The sequence below is a fragment of the Erinaceus europaeus genome, chromosome 5 (assembly GCF_950295315.1).
Source record: "Erinaceus europaeus chromosome 5, mEriEur2.1, whole genome shotgun sequence".
NCBI lineage: Eukaryota > Metazoa > Chordata > Mammalia > Eulipotyphla > Erinaceidae > Erinaceus > Erinaceus europaeus.
The window spans coordinates 34,424,985-34,448,541 of NC_080166.1; positions in this window are offsets into that span (position 1 = coordinate 34,424,985).

The following is a 23,557-nucleotide window of genomic DNA, read 5'->3' on the forward strand; positions in this document are numbered from 1 at the left end:
TGGAGAGAAGCTGAAAGCATTCCCCCTCAGATCAGGGACTAGACAGGGCTGCCCACTGTCACCGTTACTCTTCAACATAGTATTGGAAGTTCTTGCCATAGCAATCAGGCAAGAGAAAGAAATCAAAGGGATACAGATTGGAAGGGAAGAAGTCAAGCTCTCACTATTTGCAGATGATATGATAGTATACATAGAAAGACCTAAAGAATCCAGTAGAAAATTACTGGAAGTTGTTAGGCAATATAGCAAGGTATCAGGCTACAAAATCAATGTACAAAAATCAGTGGCATTTCTTTATGCAAACACTAAATCTGAAGAAGAAGACATCCAGAAATCACTCCCATTCACTGTTTCAGCAAAATCAATCAAATACCTAGGAATAAAGTTGACCAAAGAAGTGAAAGACTTGTATGCTGAAAACTATGAGTCGCTACTCAAGGAGATAGAAACTGATACCAAGAAATGGAAAGATATCCCATGCTCATGGATTGGAAGAATAAATATCATCAAAATGAACATTCTCCCCAGAGCCATATACAAATTTAATGCAATACCCATCAAAGTTCCACCAAGCTTCTTTAAGAGAATAGAACAAACACTACAATCATTTATCTGGAACCTGAAAACACCTAGAATTGCCAAAACCATCTTGAGGAAAAGAAACAGAAATGGAGGCATCACACTCCCAGACCTTAAACTATATTATAAAGCCATCATCATCAAAACAGCATGGTACTGGAACAAAAATAGGCACACAGACCAGTGGAACAGAATTGAAAGCCCAGAAGTACATCCCAACACCTATGGGCATCTAATCTTTGATAAGGGGGCCCAAAGGATTAAATGGAAGAAGGAGGCTCTCTTCAATAAATGGTGCTGGGAAAACTGGGTTGAAACATGCAGAAGAATGAAATCGAACCACTTTATCTCACCAGAAACAAAAATCAACTCCAAATGGATCAAAGACCTAGATGTCAGACCAGAAACAATCAAATACTTAGAGGAAAACATTGGTAAAACACTTTCCCATCTACACCTCAAGGATATCTTTGATGAATCAAACCCAATTGCAAGGAAGACCAAAGTAGAAACAAACCAATGGGACTACATCAAATTGAAAAGCTTCTGCACATCCAAAGAAACAATTAAACAAACAGAGAGACCCCTCACAGAATGGGAGAAGATCTTCACATGCCAGACATCAGACAAGAAACTAATCACCAAAATATATAAAGAGCTCAGCAAACTTAGCCGCAAAAAAGCAAATGACCCCATCCAAAAATGGGCAGAGGAAATGAACAAAACACTCACCACAGAGGAGATCCAAAAGGCTAACAAACATATGAAAAACTGCTCTAGGTCACTGATTGTCAGAGAAATGCAAATTAAGACAACACTAAGATACCACCTCACTCCTGTAAGAATGGCATACATCAAAAAGGACAGCAGCAACAAATGCTGGAGAGGATGTGGGGACAGAGGAACCCTTTTACATTGCTGGTGGGAATGTAAATTGGTACAGCCTCTGTGGAGAGCAGTCTGGAAAACCCTCAGAAGGCTAGACATGGACCTTCCATATGACCCAATAATTCCTCTCCTGGGGTTATACCCCAAGGACTCCATAACACCCAACCAAAAAGAGGTGTGTACTCCTATGTTCATAGCAGCACAATTCATAATAGCTAAAACCTGGAAGCAACCCAGGTGCCCAACAACAGATGAATGGCTGAGAAAGCTGTGGTATATATACACAATGGAATACTATGCAGCTATCAAGAACAATGAACCCACCTTCTCTGACCCATCTTGGACAGAGCTAGAAGGAATTATGTTAAGTGAACTGAGTCAGAAAGTTAAAGATGAGTATGGGATGATCCCACTCATCAACAGAAGCTGACTTAGAAGATCTGAAAGGGAAACTAAAAGCAGGACCTGATCAAATTGTAAGTAGGGCACCAAAGAAAAAACCCAGTGGTGAGGGGTAGACATGTAGCTTTCTGGGCCAGTGGGGGGTGGGAATGGGCGGGAGGGATGGGTCACGGTCCTTTGGTGATGGGAATGGTGTTTATGTACACTCCTAGCAAAATGTAGACATATAAATCAGTAGTTAATTAATATGAGAGGGGGAAATCAATTGTATGTCTCAAAGGTTCTCAGGAGACAAACTGAATCTTTTTAATAGATAGGCTACGTATTTGATATGCGGACTCTCTCAAAAGCCTAGACCAAGTAGATTGGAGGCTTCCAATAGCACAGCTATATACAAGATACTGGGTACTGTACAGCAAACCATAACAAAGGGACTTTTCAAAGTTAACCCAATTAACAAATAATGTGATGATAATATTAACTATTGATTGTCTTTTTGAACCCTAAGACAGCAGGAACCTCACATCTTCACTATAGAGCCCCTACTTCCCCCAGTCCTGGCACCCATGGATAGGGCTCACTTTCCCGTATGCTTCTCCCAATCCATACCAAATAATATTGCATCCGCCGATCACAACCTAACCAAAGCAACGATTGCCATCTCAACATGCTTCACCTCAGAGTGTATCCAGAGACTTCACGTGTGGAATGACAACCCTTCAGCTTCATTACTCGGGTGAGACCTTTCCTTTTATAGTACACTCTAATTTCATCTCAGGTAGTTCACTTTCTAACAAAGTCCCATAACCTAGACATACACCAGTTTCTGTGAGAGAGAGCGTATGCGCACACGTATCCATAAACTACTGCAAAATATATACCTGAAAGCAGGATTACACTAGAGTTTGCAGTGAGTACCTCCCCAACACTTCCTCTCCACTATTCCAATCTTGGGATCCATGTTTGCTCAACAAATTGTTTGGCTTTGTATGTTAACTCTCTTTTCAATCACCAGGTTCCAGATGCCACCAGGATGCTGGCTAGGCTTCCCTGGATTGAAGACCCCACCAATGTGTCCTGGAGCTCAGCTTCCCCAGAGACACACCTTACTAGGGAAAGAGAGAGGCAGACTGGGAGTATGGACCGACCAGTCAACGCCCATGTTCAGCGGGGAAGCAATTACAGAAGCCAGACCCTCTACCTTCTGCAACCCTCAACGACCCTGGGTCCATGCTCCCAGAGGGCTAGAGAATGGGAAGGCTATCATGGGAGAGGGTGGGTTATGGGGATTGGGTGGTGGGAATTGTGTGGAGTTGTACCCCTCCTACCTTATGCTTTTGTTCACTAATCCTTTCTTAAATTAAAAATTTAAATTAAAAAAAAAAAAAAAAAGAAACTTTCACAAGGATAAGCAGGAAACCTAGCAACTGGGAGAACAGACTTGAACATCATACTTCAGACAAGTGGTTAATATCAAGCAGCTATAAAGAACTCCTAGGACTTCCAGGACGCTTGGTTCATGGAGTAGCTGCAATCAGACCTTTGCTCTCACTGACACAACTATTGTACACAACAAGAGATCGAATTGGACACATAATCTACAGCTGAAAAAAATCCACAGCCTCAGGTCATGCCACCTTCCAGGCACCAAGCTACAGATGCTACCATGACTCCACCCCAACTTCTCTGGGCAGACAACCTTACCAATATGTACAGGACCCTTGCATCTCCAGAGCTCTGCTCTACTAGGGAAAGATAGAAACAGGCTAGGGGTATGGATCGACCTGTCAATGCCCACTCTCAGCGGGGAAGCAGCTACAGAAGCTAGAACTCCTACCTTCTGCTCCTCATAAACAACCTTGATCCATACTCCCAGCAGAGGAGAAGTGATAAGATGAAGACAAGAGGACTCTGCACTCTAGCTCTATCAGCCCACAGAGAGAGAGAATGAAAAGGAGAGGGACATATGGAGATAGTTATGATGTCATGAATACCTTAGAGGGAAAGAGAGGATTGAATCAGAAAAAGAAGGAACAACTATGTATAAATGTGGGCAGATAGTTGTAGAGAAGATGATTTGCCCATGTCTAAAAGTTGGGGGAACTGTGGTAAATTGCAGTGGGGAGAGTGAAGATTCAGAACTCTGGTGGTGGGAGTGGTGTGGATTCAAACACCTGTCAACATGTAATTCTGTAATATAAAAAATATAGAGGAAGCCCGGAAGATGGTGGACTGAGAAGCTGCTAGTGGCTTGAGCTCTAATCACATCTTCTGGAAATGGTTCCAGATGCCACCAGGATGCTGGCCAGGCTTCCCTGGATTGAAGACCCCACCAATGTGTCCTGGAGCTCTGCTTACCCAGAGACACACCTTACTAGGGAAAGAGAGAGGCAGACTGGGAGTATGGACCGACCAGTCAACGCCCATGTTCAGCGGGGAAGCAATTACAGAAGCCAGACCTTCTACCTTCTGCAACCCTCAATGACCATGGATGGGTCCATGCTCCCAGAGGGATAGAGAATGGGAAAGCTATGAGGGGAGGGAGTGGGTTATGGAGATTGGGTGGTGGGAATTGTGTGGAGTTGTACCCCTCCTACCTTATGGTTTTGTTCATTAATCCTTTCTTAAATAAAAAATTAATATATATATATATAATATAAAAAAATAAAAAAGTGGTGATTTCACCTTCTCTGACCCATCTTGGATAGAACTTGAAGAAATCATGTTAAGTGAGATAAGTCATAAAGAGAAGGATGAATATGGGATGATCTTACTCACAGGCAGAAGTTGAAAAACAAGATAAGAGGGGAAAACACTAAGCAGAACTTAGACTGGAATTGGTGTATTGCACCAAAGTAAAAAGACTCTGGGGTGGGCTAGGGGAGGGGTTAGGTCCTGGAACATGATGGCAGAGGAGAATCTAATGGGAGTTGTATTGTTATGTGGAAGACTGGGAAAAGTCATGCACATGCAAACTGTTGTGTTTTACTATTGACTGCAAACCATTAATCTCTCAGCTAAGAAATTTTAAAGAGAGAGAGAGAGAAATGCTCCATTATTGCTGTTCACATGCACAATGATGGCAGAACTTACTACCCAAATCACTAGGTAAACTTGGACTTGGTGTGGTGGTGTTGTGAGTTACACCAAAGAAAAGATTCTGTGGAAGGAGGGAAAGGGGGTTGGTAACTGGGAGAGGGTGTTGGAGTCCTGGTGTATGATGTGAGAAATGATTCAAGAAAGAGGTGAGAGACTATACCCATATCTTATCAAGTGTACTGTAAACCATTAACTTCCCCCAAAATGATAAAAAAAAAAACTCATTATTTCTGAAGGGCACTCATTAATTCCAGTGGAATGGGGTGTGGATATCCTTTCAGTTTCCAAATTTAGTTTTAGCATACCAGCTGCTGACAGAGTACACTGACTGTTAACTTCAACCCAACTGATCAGTCTCAGGTCATTTAAGATGCTTTCCCATTCCCTGCCCTGGCAATGCCAGATTACCTTGTCTTTTGGGGACCACTGTCCACCCAGCACTCTAATGAGGCTACATACATTTCAGAGACAAGACTAGACAAGTTGCTCCATGATACAGACCAGCAGGGCAATAGGCTGTCACTTGGGTTGGTATATCCTTTTCCATCATTGTAAACTCAGCCTGTTGACACCTTGCAGAAGTAGTGGAGAAAACTTCAAAGGATCAAAAGTGTACTCATAAGAACTGAATCAGTTTCTTTCATGTAAAAAAAAAAAATCTATTTTCAATGAAACATTACTGGAAAAGTTGATTTTTCCCCCTCACCACCCAATGGGGTCTAACAAGGGTGAGGAGATCTGTAACCCCCAATTCTACAAAAACCACATTTTCTTAGCATAACTGACAGTGATGTGTGCTAAGCTACACTAGAATTATGAATCAAATAAAAAAAGATGATGCCCTCTTGCAATAAATAGAAGTGCCTGTCTTTGAGTTCAAAAGCATGTAAGTACAGGATGCGAATATTTGGTTTAGGAACAGCATGGTAACACTCAGGAAGAAAAATTAGGGGTTATATTAGTCAGGGGACTTTTTGGATTGCAACTTACAGAAATCCAACTGGAAATGGTCAAAAGGGAATTTATTGGTTGTCGGAATCCAAGAACAACCAAACTGAGGGAAGGGAGGGAGGCTGCTGGGCTTCAGGAATAAATGGGGCAAGGGACACAGATGCCCTGGGGCCCTCTCCACTTCTCATCTCTGCTTCTCTTTGGCTGGCATTCTCTCATTTGGGCTTTCTTTGCTCACAGCTGACCTTTCTTCTAAGGATGGGTTACGCACTTTGAGATTTACCTCATCTGACTTCTTCTGGTAGACTTGCAAGGTTTAGGAAAATCCTGTGGAAGAATTGTGATAGAAAAGCTGATGAAGTCAGCTGAAAAGCTGAAGATAGGGATACAGAATTTTGCCCCAAAAGATAATCCTGAAACAACAACAACAACAAAACAGTCATTAAATATACTTGGGGGTAGTATGAAAAAAGAAGATTGTCATCAGCAAATTTTAGGAATTTGGGAGAGTTTCCAGATAAATCACCTCCAAGAAATCCAAGTATACATGTGAAGTCAATGTTGTTAATACTAAGTTTGTGAGTACACATTGCTTTTTAATGTTTTATTGGTGATTTACAAGACTGTACGATAATAGGGGTTATAATTCCATAAAGTTTCCACCACCAGAATTCTGTGTCCTATCCTCTTCACTGGGAGCTCCTTTTTTGTCTATCCATCTGGGAGTGTGGGCCAAAATTATTTATGGGGTGCAGAAGGTGGGAGCTCTGACTTCTGTAATTTATTATCCACTGGATATGGGTGTTGGCAGCTTGATCCATACCTCCAGCCTATTTTTTTGTCTTTCCCTAGTATGGTAGGGCTCTGCAGAGGTGAGACTTCAGGACACACTAGTGAGGTCGTCTCCCTAAGGAGGTCAAGACAGCATCATGGTAGAATCTGTAACTTGGTGGTTGAAAGGTGGTAAAATATAAAGCTGAAAAAACTGTTTAATAAACAGAGACCATAAAGTAGGAATAGAGGAGATGAAAGTAGGGACCTTAGGGTGGAAGGAATCTAAGGAGTCTATTTTAGGAATGTTCCTAGAAGCCTATGTCTCATTAATATTTGCTTGAGCTTAATATCTAACATGGGTGTGGACTAGAAATATTGTCTAGGAAGATGTTGTCAGAGTTGGGAGTAAAAATAGGAGGCAGGGTTAGGGTAGAGAGTTTTCAAACTTGAGAAATAATATAAATGCAACTAACTGTTTACCACAGTGATCTAACCCAGGGCCCACATATTTAGCATAAGAGCTCATACAACCTCCAAGTCCCTGTCAGACTGAGCTTGTCCATAGTCATAGCTGGGAACATTCTAAGCTGCACTCATTTTAGTATTAGTTTTCCTTGATTGGCAGAGTAAGATAACCCAGCTTCCTTTTCATAATAATGGTGCAGTCCTGAAGAAGTTCACAAAAGGGCTTATAATGGTGTTCCCAATGGGTGTGACCAGTGATGGTAGAAGGAGATCAAAGGTCTAGGCCCATATTATCTATGGGGAGTCTAAGGATTTTCTTCTTAGAACCATGGGTCATGCGGTGGCTTGATAGTGGCTAAAAAGGCCATCATTAACTGAGCCAGTCTCTTGCCCTTATCCAGCTTTTGTAGTCACTTAAAAATATTTTATTTATAAAAAGGAAACACTGACAAAACCATAGGATAAGAGGGGTAAAACTCTACACAACTCTCACCACCAGAACTCCATATCACCTCCCCTCTCCTGATAGCTTTCCTATTCTTTATCCCTCTGGGAGTATGGATCCAGGGTCATTATGGGGTGCAGAAGGTGGAAGGTGTGGCTTCTGTAATTGCTTCCCTGCTGAACATGAATGTTGGCAGGTTGATCCATACTCCCAGCTTATCTCTTTCTTTCCCTAGTGGGGCAGGGTTCTGAGGAAGTGGGGCTCCAGAACACATTAGTGGGGACGTCTGCCCAGGGAAGGCCAGTTGGCATCATAGTAGCATCTGGAACCTGGTGAATGAAAAAAGAGTTAACATATAAAGCCAGAAAAATTGTTGACTAATCATGAAACTAAAGGCTGGAATATTGCAGATGAAGATTTGGGGTCTCTGTTTTGCAGATAGCTAGTAAGCCTATTTTAGTTATATTGCAAAGGGCCCATGACTATACTAGTTTTTTCCTGAGCCTGATATCTGATATGCAGGTGGATGCAAGTTATTGTCTGGGGAGATGATGTCATGGCCATATTAAGGGCTAGAAAGCTGGATCAGGGAAGAGAGTAGCTCCCTAATATGGGAAAGGTATATAAATATTGTTGACTGTAAACCCCATCGATTTGATCTGGGGCCCAAATTCATCATAGGAGCCTATGTAACTGTTGTAGAGCCAGATGTTGTAGTGCGCGGGCCACAGAGAAGAGAGAGAGAGGGTCTGGAGCGAAGAGGAAACACAAATCTTTATTCGCGCTGGCACCTCAGAGTTGGGTGTTAGAGAAGCAGGTTGGGCCACGTGGAGGTAGAGAAAATGGCTGCCTCACGCAGTAACCTTTCCTGCATCTGAACACCAGAGTGGAGCGCCGGCAAGAGAGCGAGGTGCGGAAAACGAAGGGTTTTTATAGGAGTAGCTTTCTCGAGAATGGGAAGGGGGAGGAGTAACCATAGCACTCCAGGATAGGATGATAACTCTCATGAGAATGGGAGGGGGTAGGAGTAACAGAGCACTCCAGATATTGCGGGGATATAGACAATGTCCTGAGGGCACAAAATGGCTGAACAGGCACTCCGAGAATGTCCCAACTCTCCAGGGAACTAGCAGTAGCCTGAGGGGACAACATGGCAGATGTGAATGCATTGGCACAATTTCCCAGCATGTAACCTCTGCATCCCTGTAGGTCTGAGCTCACATTCTGTGGTAATGAATAGGAATGTTCCAAGCTGCCCCAGTTTATGGACCCATCTTCCTCAGATGTAGCATAGAGTATGTTGTCTGGCCTCCCTTCGGTTCTCTACTGTTGTTCATCCACATTAAGGGCAAGGTCCCATGGGGCCCCACAAAGGGGTCTGTTGTGTTGTTCCTGATAGAGATGACCACTGACAGTGGAAAGAGGGATCTATTTGAGGTCTAGGCTCATCGTGTCTGTGTGGGAATACCAGGACTCCCCGACTAGGACCCTAGCTGATGGGGTGGCCTAATAGTGACTAAAGAGTCATCCTTAAAGTATGCTAGTCTTTTGTCCTTATTCAGTTTTTGTAATCCTTATTTTTGATAAGGATTTCCTCCCAGTTGTTAAATCATTGTGTCGTTTGTTGTATCTAAACTGATATTAGGTTTATGAGGACTGGCCTCAAGTTAGGGAGGAAATAGACCTAGGATTTTAGTGTGGTCTTAGCTTCATGTTTTTCTGCATTTACTAGTTTGATGATTCTAACAAAGGTTGTCAAAGGGCAATAATTACCCTTTATTTGTTATATATATATTTTTACCAGTATAACTGTTGGCCTATTGTAGTTTTCTTCTGAAGCTTATCAAGGGGTAACAATAATTCTGATGCTCTGTCAGAAGAGATTTAAAAAGATGGAAGGGTCTATTTTACCTACTTTTGTACAGTTAATTAAATAGAGTGATTGAGGGAAGTGAAGTGAGGGATAGGAGATGAAGGTGTTTAGACCTAAGTAATAAATATATGATTACAGAATTTATGATGCCTTCTTTTTTTATATTTATTTTATTTATTTATTCCCTTTTGTTGCCCTTGTTGTTTTATTGTTGTAGTTATTATTGTTGTTGTCATTGTTGGATAGGACAGAGAGAAATGGAGAGTGGAGGGGAAGACAGAGAGGAGGAGAGAAAGATAGACACCTGCAGACCTGCTTCAACCGCCTATGAAGCGACTCCCCTGCAGGTGGGGAGCCGGGGTTCGAACCGGGATCCTTATGCCGATCCTTGTGCTTTGTGCCACCTGCGCTTAACCCGCTGCGCTACAGCCGAACTCCCTATGATGCCTTCTTTAGGCCATTCTACTAGATTTACAGGCTTATTAAATCTAAGTCTAATCACAGTAGGCTATTAAGCACTTTTACTTTGAGGTATGTAATTGCTCCTTGCTTGTGGATACATGTACACATGTACCTAGTACCCGAGTCTCTAGTAACTAAGTTAGAAAATGTTCCATCTGAAATATAACTAGGTAGTCCAATATGTGAGAACACATTGTTTAGAGGAGCTTATTTGACAGGAAGTTGGACATATGTATGTAAGGAGGTTAGGGTACAACAGGTACTCAAACAGAGAGGAGATCAAACAGAGGGTGTTGTGTGAGAGAAGCAGCTAACGTCATGGTATTGGTGATGTAGCTGTTTTGAAGAATCCAACAGCACTGAGGATATTTAGACTGGAAAGGGGAAGGCCTGAGAACTGAGCAGTTGTTGTCAGTTTCTCCTACCCTCTCTTAAAAATTAGTGACTTAATAGTGGTTTACAAGATTATAAGTTTACAGGCATAGATTTTCACACTACACCTGTCAAAGTTCTGTGCCCATTGCCTACCCCAGCCTTGCCTCACCCCAACCATCATAGTCCTCACAAAGTATGAGAGGCAGTTTGATTACTCTTTTTTTTCTTGCAATTTCATGTGCTTTAGTTGTCTATATTCCATCTATATAACATGTATGAGTGAACCTATCCAGTAGTTGTCACCTAGTACTTACTTCACTTAGCATAATCACCTCCAGTTCTATCCACTTTGCCCTAAAAGATTCAATTTCATTGAATATTCTATTGAATATATATATCTCATAACTTCTTTATTCAGTTGTTTAATTGATGGAAATTTATGTTAATTCTATCCGTTGGTTTTTGTGAATAATGCAGTTAGAAACATAGGGTACACATGTCCCTTGGTATTGGTGTTTATTGTTTTCTATGGTCACATATGTTGTTTTAGGGAGTTTGATTTAATACCAGAGGTTCCTTACAGCTAAAGCTTTCTTGGGAAGGAGGGCATATATGATGAAGTGATGAGATGACATTATATGGCAGAAAGAGTTTATTTACTCATGCTTGAATCTTCTCATCTACAAACATTACAGGTACTGGTCATTACCAAAATGCTCACACCTGACTCAGTTTACTAACACTTGTCAAATGAATAAAATAGGTGAATGAATAGAGTGTGCTTAGTTACTGTGCTAAGTTCTAGATGTAACTATAGGACACTCAATGGACTGATAATCTAGTAATGAGACAGACAATCAAGCAGAGATGATGCTCTATATATCATTCTAATCAAATAGTCAAAATTTTGTCCCCCTTTTGTTCTTGTCCAAATTGACATGACTTCTGTAGGATTAAAGAAGCAAGCACACACTGGCCAGAAACATTGTTTGGACAGTATGAGAACACCATTCTGTGAGCAAATATAATACATATTCTTTTGACTTAGATTTAATTAAGACAGAATCTTACAAATACTTCTATATTGATAAAGATATCTGACCTCTGACTGAACAGAGCTTATTATTGGAAACTGGACAATATACAATAAGTATACAATAAATATAAAATAAAGTCTTCCATGAGCTATTTCTTCATTGACATACTGAAAAAAGAAATATGGGCCCAACATTACTACTCATGACCACAGACTGTGAGCTCAGATCTACAGGGATGCAGAGGTCACATAGACTCCTAAGCTGAATATGGGCCACAGATCAGATAAAAACAATGGGGTTTACAGTCAACAATATTTATACACCTTTCCCATATTTGGGAGCTACTATCTTCCCTGATCCAGCTTTCTAGCCCATTTTCCAGCCATGACATCATCTCCCCAGACAGAAACTTGCATCCACCTGCATATCAGATGTCAGGCTCAGAAAAAACAAAACAAAACAAAACAAAACAAAACAAAACAAAACAAAACAAAACAAAACAAAACTGGTATAGTCATGGGCTCTTTGGAATATAACTAAAATAGGCCTACTAACTATCTACAAAACAGAGACCCCATATCTTCATCTGCAATATTCGAGCCTTTAGTTTCATGATTAGTCAACAATTTGCTTGGCTTTATATGTTAACTCTTTTTTCAGCCAGCAGACTTCAGACGCTACCATGATGCCAACTGGCCTTCCCTGGGCACAGGACCCCACCAGTGTGTTCTGGAGCCCTGCTTCCCAAGAGCCCTGCCTTACTAGGGAAAGAGAGAGATAGGTTGGAATATGTATTGACCTGTCAATGCCTATGTTCATGGGGAAGCAATTACAGAAGCCAGACCTTCCACCTTCTGCACCCCATAATGACCCTGGGTCCTTACTCCCAGAGGGATAAAGAATAGGAAAGCTAGGGAGTCGGGAGGTGGCGCAGCGGGTTAAGCGCACGTGGCGCAAAGTGCAAGGACCAGCATAAGGATCCCGGTTAGAGCCCCCTCCCACCTGCACGGTAGTCGCTTCACAGGCTGTGAAGCAGGTCTGCAGGTGTCTCTCTTTCTCTTCCCCTCTCTGTCTTCCCCTCTTCTCTTCATTTCTCTGTCCTATCCAACAATGACAACATCAATAAGCAAATCACATAACAAGGACAACAAAATGGAAAATAAATAAATATTAAAAAAAATTAAAAAAAAGAATAGGAAAGCTATCAGGGGAGGGGATGGGATATGGAATTCTGGTGGAGGGGATTATGTGAAGTGGTACACCTCTTATCCTATGGTTTTGTCAGTGTTTCCTTTTTATAAGTATAAACAACAACAACAATAGCAACAAAAAAAACCAACAAAACATGGCCCCAAAGACATTTCTCTACAGTTTTCCATACTTGGTAATTATGTATGATCATTGTATGATTTTCAGCTGTCAATATTTGTTGGGCAGTACGCCAGCTTCCCCCTACTTAACCCTGTGTTCTATTTACATAACCTGTTACCTAAGAACCGCCCTGCCTGTAGGGCACTGCTTTAATCCCACGAGGTTCCAACTGTCTTTTTGCTCCTCCTTCTCTCCTTGTCACACCCTGATTTCCACCAATCTCTTTTTGCTCCACCCTCTCTATGTCACATCCTGTTTCCACCCTACTTGGAGAGTATATATACAGCTGCTCTTCTGTTTGAATACACTTGGGATTGCCTTCAGGCCCTGAGAGTCCCAGAGTCTCCTGCTATGATAGCCCAGCACGTGTTCCTGATCCCTCTCCCACACAGCAGCCTAGGTTGGCTCCAGTCGAGTTCTCTCCAACCCAGAGAGCACTTGCTTGGGAAGAAGCACCCTCAGGCTATCCTGGCAAATATTAACCATGTATATTCATGAATATGAGTGATTTTCCCTAGAAAATTATATTGGTAAAGACTATAACACAACCTTAGTGTGTTGGCTCAAACTGGTATCCTTGCATCTCCAACTATGTGAGTTTAACCCTGTGTGCCATTGCCCACTCCCCAAAAAGGACATTTTGATGTTGACTACATGTGTTGACTTTTCCTTATTGTCAAGACAATCTTAGCTATTCAGTCTCAGTCTGTTATGGGATCCATATATATATATTATCAGAGTACTCCCTCACTTTGGCTCATGGTGGTGCTAGGGATTGAATCTGGACCTTGGAGTCTCAGGCATGGAGGGCTCTTTGTATAACCATTGTGCTATCTCCTCAGCCCATAAGCAGAATATATTTTCCCTGTTTTATATCAGAAGAGCAGATGTCTTTCAGTTTTTCCAAGTCCTTTCAGGAAAAGAAACAAAGTGAAATATTAACATTTTTTCCTGCTTCTCTAAGCAAATGATTTTTGCCTGAGATTATCCTTGGGGTCATTATAATATATGAAATCTTGACTTGGTGTCTCTAGTGTCTTTGAGGACCAGTGTCGTTAATATTGCATATCTACCATCCAGAAGAGTAATTCGGGATTTCCTACAGGTCTTTTCCATTTACTAAAGGGAGACAAAGCATGGAGGCTTGTTTAAATCAAATAAGGTCACTGCTTTAATAACAAATCTGGAGGAAGAAGGTATAGATTGATTAGTACTAGGGAATAAAAAAATGCTCCTGTTTCCAAAGGCTAGCTGAACTGTGAGTCTTCCAGGAGATGAAAGTAGAAGGTGTTCATGATAATTTCATGACAGGGAAAATGAACCTGAAAATCATCACATACAGAAAGAGGCTTTCTCCTCCAGTTTTCTAGTTCTGCAGAGGTGCATGAATTCTATTTTGCCATAGTCAAGAGAATGATTTAAAATAAGAGCTACAAAAGCTGAATAAGTGCGAGAGACTGGCATACTTTAATGATGACTCTTAGTCACTGTCAGGCCACCCTATCAGCTGGGGCCCTAGTCGGGGAGTCCTGAGATTCCCGAATGGACATGATGGGCCTTGACCTCACATAAATCCCTCTTACCTTATTACCGGTCATCTCTATGAGGAATAACAAAATAGACCCCTTTGTGCTCCCCCCATAGGACCTTGCCCTCAACTTGGATCAACAATGGTAGAGAATGTTCTATCCTCCGAAGGGAGGATGGACAACATACTCTATGCTATACCTGAGGAAAATGGGTCGATATTGAGGCAGCTTGGAATGTTCCTACTCATGACCACAGAATGTGAGCTCAGATCTACAGTGATGCAGAGGTCACATAGGCTCCTAAGCTGAATATGGGCCCCAGATCATATCAAATCGATGGGGTTTACAGTCAACAATATTTATATACCTTTCCCATATTAGGGAGCTACTCTCTTCCCTGATCCAGCTTTCTGTTCCTTTTCCAGCCATGACATTATCTCCCCAGACAATAACTTGGATCCACCTGCATATCAGATTTCAGGCTCAGGGGAAAAAAAACAAACTAGTATAGCCACAGGCCCTTTGGAATATAACTAAAATATGCCTACTAGTTATCTACAAAATGAGGACCCCCCAACTCTTCATCTGCACTATTCCAGCCATGATTGTTCAACAATTTGTTTGGCTTTGTATTAACTCTCTTTTCAGCCAGCAGGTTCCAGATGCTAGCTTGATGCCGACCAGACTTCCCTGGACAGACAACCCCACCAATGTGTCCTGGATCTCTGCTTCAGGATAAGTTGCAGAGTTCCTGCCCCAGGAAAAGCACCCGGGATCATAAACTAGGTGTTTATGTGACGAAACTTGCTCCAAGACTATGCAACCCATGTGCAAAAAAGAAGAGAGAAAGAGACACAGAGAGAAAAATACAAAAGTCACCACCACTACCATCTCATGAATCTTTGGCCAAACTGATAATGAGTAATTATTAACACAATGTCCTTGGCTAGACTCCCAGGAGAGACTATTTCTCCTAGGCGGCTCAAACAGCAGCTTGCTTTTATGTGCTGTTTGAGTTCCAGGAGAGGAAGCCAGGGCGACTGGCTCTGCTATACGCCAAGTTTGCTGTCTTAGGTGGTCCATATGGTTCAAGCTGCTCCCTACTCACATCCTGATTACTGTAAGTGAAAGTATGGAAAGTAATGGGCCAGCAAGCCACTCTCAGAGCTTCAGACCCAAGGTATTAAGTACATAATAAGAGTACCTGGAGTTGGCTTAGATTGTAATCACAATGTATCTATGCCAAATTGACTACCAATCTGACAATAATAAACATAAGTACTAGAATCAAGACGTATTCAGTGAGAACTAATAGAAGAAATTATGGGTTTTTAATTTTACATTTCAGATTTAGCACAAAATTCAGATGACTCTAACTTGTCTGAATTAAGGATTTCAAATAAAGTACATTGTGGGATTGGATGTGGCTCAGTTGGTAGAGCATAGATGTTATCATCAATATGAACCCAGGTTCAAACCCCTGCTCTCCACTTGCAATAGTGGAGCAGGCTACAGTTGTATCTCTTCCTCTTTATCTTTCCCTCTCTTTCTTTCTCTAGGCCTCTATAAAAAATAGAAAAGAAAAAAATAGCAACTAGGAAGTGGTGATAGACTCACGGAGGCACTGAGTTCCATCAATAATCCTGGTGGCAGAAGAAAAAAAAAGGCATATTGAATGCATTCTATCCAAACAGCTCTGCCCTCAGTCCATGCAGACTTGCCCATAGGAAAAGAGATAATAATGTTTGATACTGTGGTATCAGATATGATGTAATAAGTGATTACTATAAGGATATGATATTTCAAGAACTTCAGAAAATAAACTTTATGTGAACTTCCTAATATAATGAAATTCCACATTACATTACTCCCTCCACTAAAATATGATGTAATAAGTGATTACTATAAGGATATGATATTTCAAGAACTTCAGAAAATAAACTTTATGTGAACTTCCTAATATAATGAAATTCCACATTACATCACTCCCTCCACTAAAATATGATATAGTGGAAAAAGTCACCTCTAGGTTTTAGCTATCTTTTTTTTGTCTTTATGTTCCCCAGTTTATTTTTATTTTATTAGTGATTTAATAGTGATCAATGACATTGTGGGATAAGAGGAGTACAATTCCATACAATTCCCACCACCAGAGTTTTACATCCCATCCCTTCCTTTGGAAGCTTCTCTATTCACTTTGAAAAATTCCTTTGTAAGGATTTATTGTATCATACGCAACATCACCATAATGTATGCCCTTTGACATTATTTGTATATAGCTGTGACACTGGTTGCTTCTGTACTCCCTGGCTTTTAAGAGAGTCAACATATCAAAGACTCAGCCTATGGTCTGTGCATTAAAAACTTTGAGACAGTCAATCATTTTTTCCTCTCTCATATTAATTAAATAGTGATTTATGACTACAAATTAATAGGAGTGTACATAAACACCATTTCCACCACCAAAAGACTGTGTCAGATCCCAACATTCCCCCCACGCCCACCCTGTGAAGCTGAACTTCCACCCTCACCCTCAACCCAGAGATTTTTACTTTGGTGCCCTACTCCAAACTCGGTCAGATACTGCTTTGAGTTTCCCTTTCTATTCTTCTTTCTCAGCTTCTGTTTATGAATGGGATCATCCCATATTTGTCTTTGTCTTTCTGACTTAGCTCCCTTAACATAATTCCTTCTAGCTCAGTCCAAGATGGGTCAGAGAAGGTGGGTTCATTGTTCTTAATAGCTGTGTAGTATTCCATTATGTATATATACCAAAGCTTTCTCAGTCACTCATCTGTTGCTGGGCACCTGGTTTGCTATTACGAATACCTGGTTTTAGCTATTACATATTGTGCTGCTATGAACGTAGGTGTAAACATATCTTTTTGGTTGGGTGTTATTCAGTCCTTGGGGTATATCCTTAGGAGAGGAATTACTGGGTCATATGGAAGGTCCATGTCTAGCCTTGTGAGAGTTCTCCAGACAGCTCTCCACAGAAGTTGGACCAATTTACATTCTCACCAGCAGTGCAGAAGGGTTCCTTTTTCCCCACAGCCTCTCCAGCATTTGTTGCTGCTATCCTTTTTGATGTATTCCATCCTCACTGAGTGAGGTGGTATCTCAATGTTGTCTTAATATGCATTTCTCAGACAATCAGTGACCTGGAGAATTTTTTTATGTGTTTGTTAGCCCTTTGGATCTCTTCTGTAGTGAATGTTCTGTTCATCTCCTCTGCCCATTTTTGGGTGGGGTCATTTGTTTTTTCGTTTGCTGAGCTCTTTGTATATTTTGGTTATTAGTGTCTTATCTGATGTATGGCATGTGAAGATTTTCTCACATTCTGTGTGGGGTCTCTTTGTTTGTGTGATGGTTTCTTTGGATGTACAGAAGCTTTTCAATTTGATGTAGTCCCATGGATATTTTTTGTTTCAGTCTTCCTTGCAACTGGGTTTGTATCATCAAAGATGTCCTTGAGGTTTAGGTGGGAAAGTGTTCCACCAGTGCTTTCCTCTAAGTATTTGATAGTTTCTGGTCTAACATCCAGGTCCTTGATCCATTTGGTGTTGACTTTTGGTTTTGGTGACATAAAGTGGTTTGGTTTCTTTATTCTGCATGTTTGAGCCCAGTTTTCCCAGCACCATTTATTGAAGAGAGCCTCCTTCCTCCATACTTACTACTTTGGGACCCCTTATCAAGCATTAGATGTTCATTAGGTGTGGGGTTTAATTCTAAGCTTTTAATTCTGTTCCACTGGTCTCTGTGCCCATTTTTGTTCCAGTACCAAGCTGTTATAAAGGGTGATGGCCTTATAATATAATTTGATATCTGGGAGTGTGATTCCTCCATTTCTGTTTCTTTTTCTCGAGATAGTTTTGGTCATTTTAGGTGTTTTCTGGTTCCGGATAAAGGATTGTAATTTTTGTTCTATTCTCTTAAAGAAGCTTGGTGGAACTGTGATGGGTTTTGCATAAATTTGTATATAGCTCTGGGAAGAATATTCATTTTGATGATATTCTTCCAGTCCATGAGCACAGGATCTCTTTCCATTTCTTGGTATCATTTTATATTTCCTTGAATAGTGACTCATAGTTTCCAGTATACAAGTATTTCACTTCTTTGGTCAGGTTTATTCCTGGGTGTTTTTATTGATTTTGCTGCAACAGTGAATGGTAGTGATTTCTGGATATCCTCTTCTTCAGATTTAGTGTTTGCATAAAGAAATGCTACTGATTTTTGTACAACTGATTTTGTAGCCTTGTAGATCTTGTGGAAGAGCTTTAGAAGTATAGGTATTAACTGTTTCCTGAAGGTTTTGTAGAATTCCTTTGTGAAGCCATCTGGTCCAGGACTTTTGTTGTTGGGGAGATTCTTAATAACAGTTTTGATTTCTTTGTCTATGATTGGTCCATTTAGGTTTTGTAGTTCTTCTTGGTTCAGTTTTGGAAGGGTACATGTTTCTAGGAATTCTTCCATTTCTTCCAGATTTTCTAGCTTTTTGGCGTATAGTTCTTCATAGAAATTTCGTATGATTTTCTGGATTTCTGTGGTGTCAGTTGTGATATCTCCTCTATCGTTTACAATTCTATTTGTTTGGGTCTTATATCTTTTTATTTTAGTGAGTTTGGCTAGGGGTTTGTCAATATTGTTTAATTTTTCAAAGAACCAACATTTGGCTTCATTGATCTTTTGTATGGTTCTCTTATTTTCGATGTTGTTTATTTCTGCTCTAATTTTCGTGATTTCTGTCCTTCTGGTTGCTTTAGGGTTCCTTTGTTGCCATTCCTCTAAGTTCTTAAGGCATGCAGTAAGGTCAGTTATTTCAGCCTTTTCTTGTTCGCTAATGTGTGATTAATCTTAATTAAATAAGATAGGGTAAAAAAATCCTGTCAGTCTTCAGCTTAGACTACTCCAGATTTGCTGCATGCACCCTGAGCAAAGACAACCAATTATAAGAAGTATCAAAAGAAAGAAAGAAAGAAAGAAAGAAAGAAAGAAAGAAAGAAGGAAAGAAAGAAAAAAGCCCCAAAAACCTCCAGGTTGTCTTTCCCAGCCAGGGCTGAGGCTCTAATTGGTCAGGTATTTTGTCACTCAAGTAGAGCTCCAGCCACCTAACAAAAAAAGAGAAGGAAAATAAAAAGAAAAAGGCTTAAAGGTTTGGAAAGACACCCCTTCTGGGCCTGGAATCTTGGTAAAGAAAAAACTGCAGGGAGACTGCTAGGAGCAGCTGGCCAGCCCTTCTGGGGTGGGGGGAATGGTGTGTTCAGAAATAGTGAAGCCAAAGATTTTTCCTGTCTTTGTCCCTTTTGCTTCTGTTTGCCCACCCAAGAATGGGTTATAGGAGTCTGTTCTGGTGTCACCCTGACCGCCCCCTATTCACCCTTTCATGATGCACCAGTTATCCTACCCTCTCCAGAGAATCCCAGGTTGTAGACTAAGTGGCCATCTTGGCTCCACCCATTCTACTTTCATATCTTAGAATGGATAGTTTTACTTAAAATTAATAGGTGGAGGAAGGCTGAGAATATCAAATATTTCTGGAATGTCTCCTACCATGGCACTAATTACTTTGAATGTACTTATACATATTTATTATTAATTTATTTATTTTGCTTCCAGGGTTATCGCTAGGGCTCAGTGCCTACACCATGAATGCACTGCTCCTGTGGCTGTTTATTTTATGATTTTTTAATTTTTTGGATAGGACAGAAATTGAGAGAGGAGGGGAAGATAGGGTGAGAGAAACATAAACACTTGCAGACCTGCTTCACCACTTGTGAAGTACCCCCTGCCCCCGCAGGTGGGGAACTAGGGCACTAAACTGGGATCTTTGTGCTTGTCTTTAATGCTGTGTACTATGTGCGCTTAACTCAGTGTGCCACTGCCTGCCTCCTAGTACATATTTAAATAAACTAATACCTGTAAAAATGATAAAATTAAAAGCAATTAGAAAGATTCCAGTAACCAGTTTGAGGGAGTTACAGGCCATCATGACAATCAAAAAGAGCAAGAGTAGTAAGAATGTGAGAAATAGTCTGAGAAATGACAGGCACGACCTTTCAAACAGAAAGATTTACTTAGAAATGCATGGTCTGTCTTGGAGTCTCCGAAAGCTACAGAAATCACACCCAAATAGATTCAAGTTTTAGTGGAAATGTAATCCATTATGAATTACTAAATATGTTTGGAGAGACAGCAGAAGAAAATGCAGTAGCATCTGGGCCCAGGCAGTAGCGCACCAGGTTAAGCACACATAGTGCAGTGAAGTAAGTCTGCAGATAGATATCTTTCTCTCCCCTTCTCTATCTTACCCCTCCTCTTTCAATTTCTCTCTATCCTATCCAGTAAAAGATGAAAAAAAGAAAGCCTTCAGGAGTAGTGAATTTGTAGTGCTGGCACGGCACTGAGCCCTAATGATGAACCTGGAGGCCCCCCGCAAAAAAAAACAAAAAAACCCACAGTATACCCTATGAAATACAAACAAAGCATAGGAGGCTGGAGTCTTCCTTTTTAAAAATATTTATTTGTTTATTTCCTTTTGTTGTCCTTGCTGTTTTATTGTTGTAGTTGTTATTGTTGTTGATATTGACGTCGACATTGGTGGATAGGACAGAGAGAAATGGAGAGAGGAGGAGAAGACAGAGAGGGGGAGAGAAAGATAGACACCTGCAGACCTGCTTCACCACCTGTGAAGCAACTCCCCTGCAGGTGGGGAGTCGGACGCTTGAACCGGGATCCTTATGCTAGTCCTTGCACTTCGTGCTGAGTGCGCTTAACTTACTGTGCTACCACCTGACTCCCAGAGGATGGAGTATTATTATTTTTTTAAATTTATTTTTTATTTAAGAAAGGATAAATCGGGGGGTCCTGGAAGATGGCGGAGTGAGAAGCTGTTAGTGGCTTGAGCTCTGACCACATCTTCTGGAAACGGTAGGATTTCCTGCCTTTAGTAGGCCAGTCAATAAGGGGTCCTAGTGGTGACACCAAGGAGGTGACTATAACTTAATTTGGGTTAAGAAATAGAGTAGAAAAAAAGGGGAAAACATTTTTTTCCTTTTAATTATTAAGCACACCTCCCCCCCCCCCCATAACCAATCCCTGGGGACCAGCTCCTAGCAGGCTCCCCTGCTGAGCTTCTGTCTTTACCAAATTCCTGTCCCACCAGGGAGTATCATTCATTCTAAGTCTATACCCTTCTGAAACCTCTGGTCTTTTTTCTTTCTAAGTACAAGGGAAAATCTATAAGATTATCTGCAGATTTCTCCACTCAAACTCTAAAAGCCAGAAGAGAATGGCAAGATATCTATCGAGCCCTGAATGAAAAAGGGTTTCAACCATGGATAATATATCCTGCTAGACTTTCATTCAAACTAGATGGAGGGATCAAAACTTCCTTAGACAAACAACATTTAAATGGCAACCATCACCAAACCAGCCCTGAAAGAGGTTCTAAAAGACCTCTTATAAACAAGAATATCACTATAATACTGGCAATATATCAGAGCAAACAAAAAAAATTTTTTTTGAACAATGCACTACAATACATTAAATCCATAATATCAATAAATGTCAGTGGCTTAAACTCACCCATCAAAAGGCACAGAGCTGGGGATGGATCAGAAAACATAATCCAACCATATGCTGCTTGCAAGAATCCCATCTGTCACAACAAGATAAACACAGAGTAAAGTGAAAGGATGGAAAACTATCATACAGGCTAACAGACCACAAAAAAGGGCAGGAACAGCCATTCTCATCTCAGACACAATAGATTTTAAATTAAATAAAGTAATAAAAGATAGGCAAGGACATTACATAATGATTAGAGGATCAATCAGCCAAGAAGACTTAACAATCATTAACATCTATGCACCCAATGAGGGACCATCTAAATATGTCAAGCACTTACTGAAAGATTTTAAAAATACATCAATAGTAATACAATAATACTGGGAGACTTCAATACCCCACTCTCACACTTAGACAGATCAACAAAGCAGAGAATCAACAAAGATACATGAGAATTAAATGAAGAGATGGACAGACTAGACCTCTTGGACATTTTCAGAGTCCTTCACCCCAAAAAACTGGAATACACCTTCTTTTCAAATCCACATAACACGTACTCAAGGATAGGCCACACGTTAGGCCACAAAGACAGCATCAATAAATTCAAGAACATTGAAATCATCCCTACTATCTTCTCAGACCACAGTGGAGTAAAACTAACACTTAACTACAGACAATTATTAAAAGTCACAGAATTTGGAAACTAAACAACATACTCCTTAAGAACCACTGGGTCAGAGAGTCACTCAAGCAGGAAATTCAAATGTTCCTGGAAACAAATGAAAATGAAGACACAACCTATCAAAACATTTGGGACACAGCTAAAGCAGTACCGAGAGGGAAACTTATAGCCATACAATCACATATTAAACACCAAGAAGAAGCTCAAATGAACGACCTTACTGCACACCTCAAGGACTTAGAGGAAGAGGAACAAAGGAACCCTAAAGCAACCAGAAGGACAGAAATCACTAAAGTTAGAGCAGAAATAAACAACATCCAAAATAAAAGAACCATACAAAAGATCAATGAAGCCAAATGTTGGTTCTTTGAAAGATTAAAAAAAAATAGACAAACCCTAACCAGACTCACCAAACAAAAAAGAGAGAAGACTCAAATTAATAGAATTGTAAACGATGGAGGAGATATCACAACTGACACCACAGAAATCCAGAGAATCTTGTGAAACTTCTATAAAGAACTATATGCCACCAAGCTAGAGAATCTGGAAGAAATGGAACAATTCCTAGAAGCATATGCCCTTCCAAAACTGAACCAAGAAGAACTACAAAATCTAAATGCACCAATCACAGACAAAGAAATTGAAACTGTTATTAAGAACCTCCCCAACAACAAAAGTCCTGGACCAGATGGCTTCACAAATGAATTCTACAGAACTTTCAGGAAACAGTTAGTACCCATACTTCTTAAGCTTTTCCATAAGATTGAAGAAACAGGAATACTCCCTTCCACCTTCTATGAAGCCAATATCACCCTGATACCAAAAGCTGATAGGGACAGAACAAAAAAGGAAAACTACAGACCAATATCTCTGATGAACATAAATGCCAAAATATTAAACAAGATCTTGGCCAACCAGATACAGCAACATATCAAAAAGATTGTTCATCACGACCAAGTGGGATTCATCCCAGGAATGCAAGGCTGATTCAACATCCGTAAGTCAATCAGTGTCATTCACCACATCAATAAAAGCAAAGCCAAAAACCACATGATTATC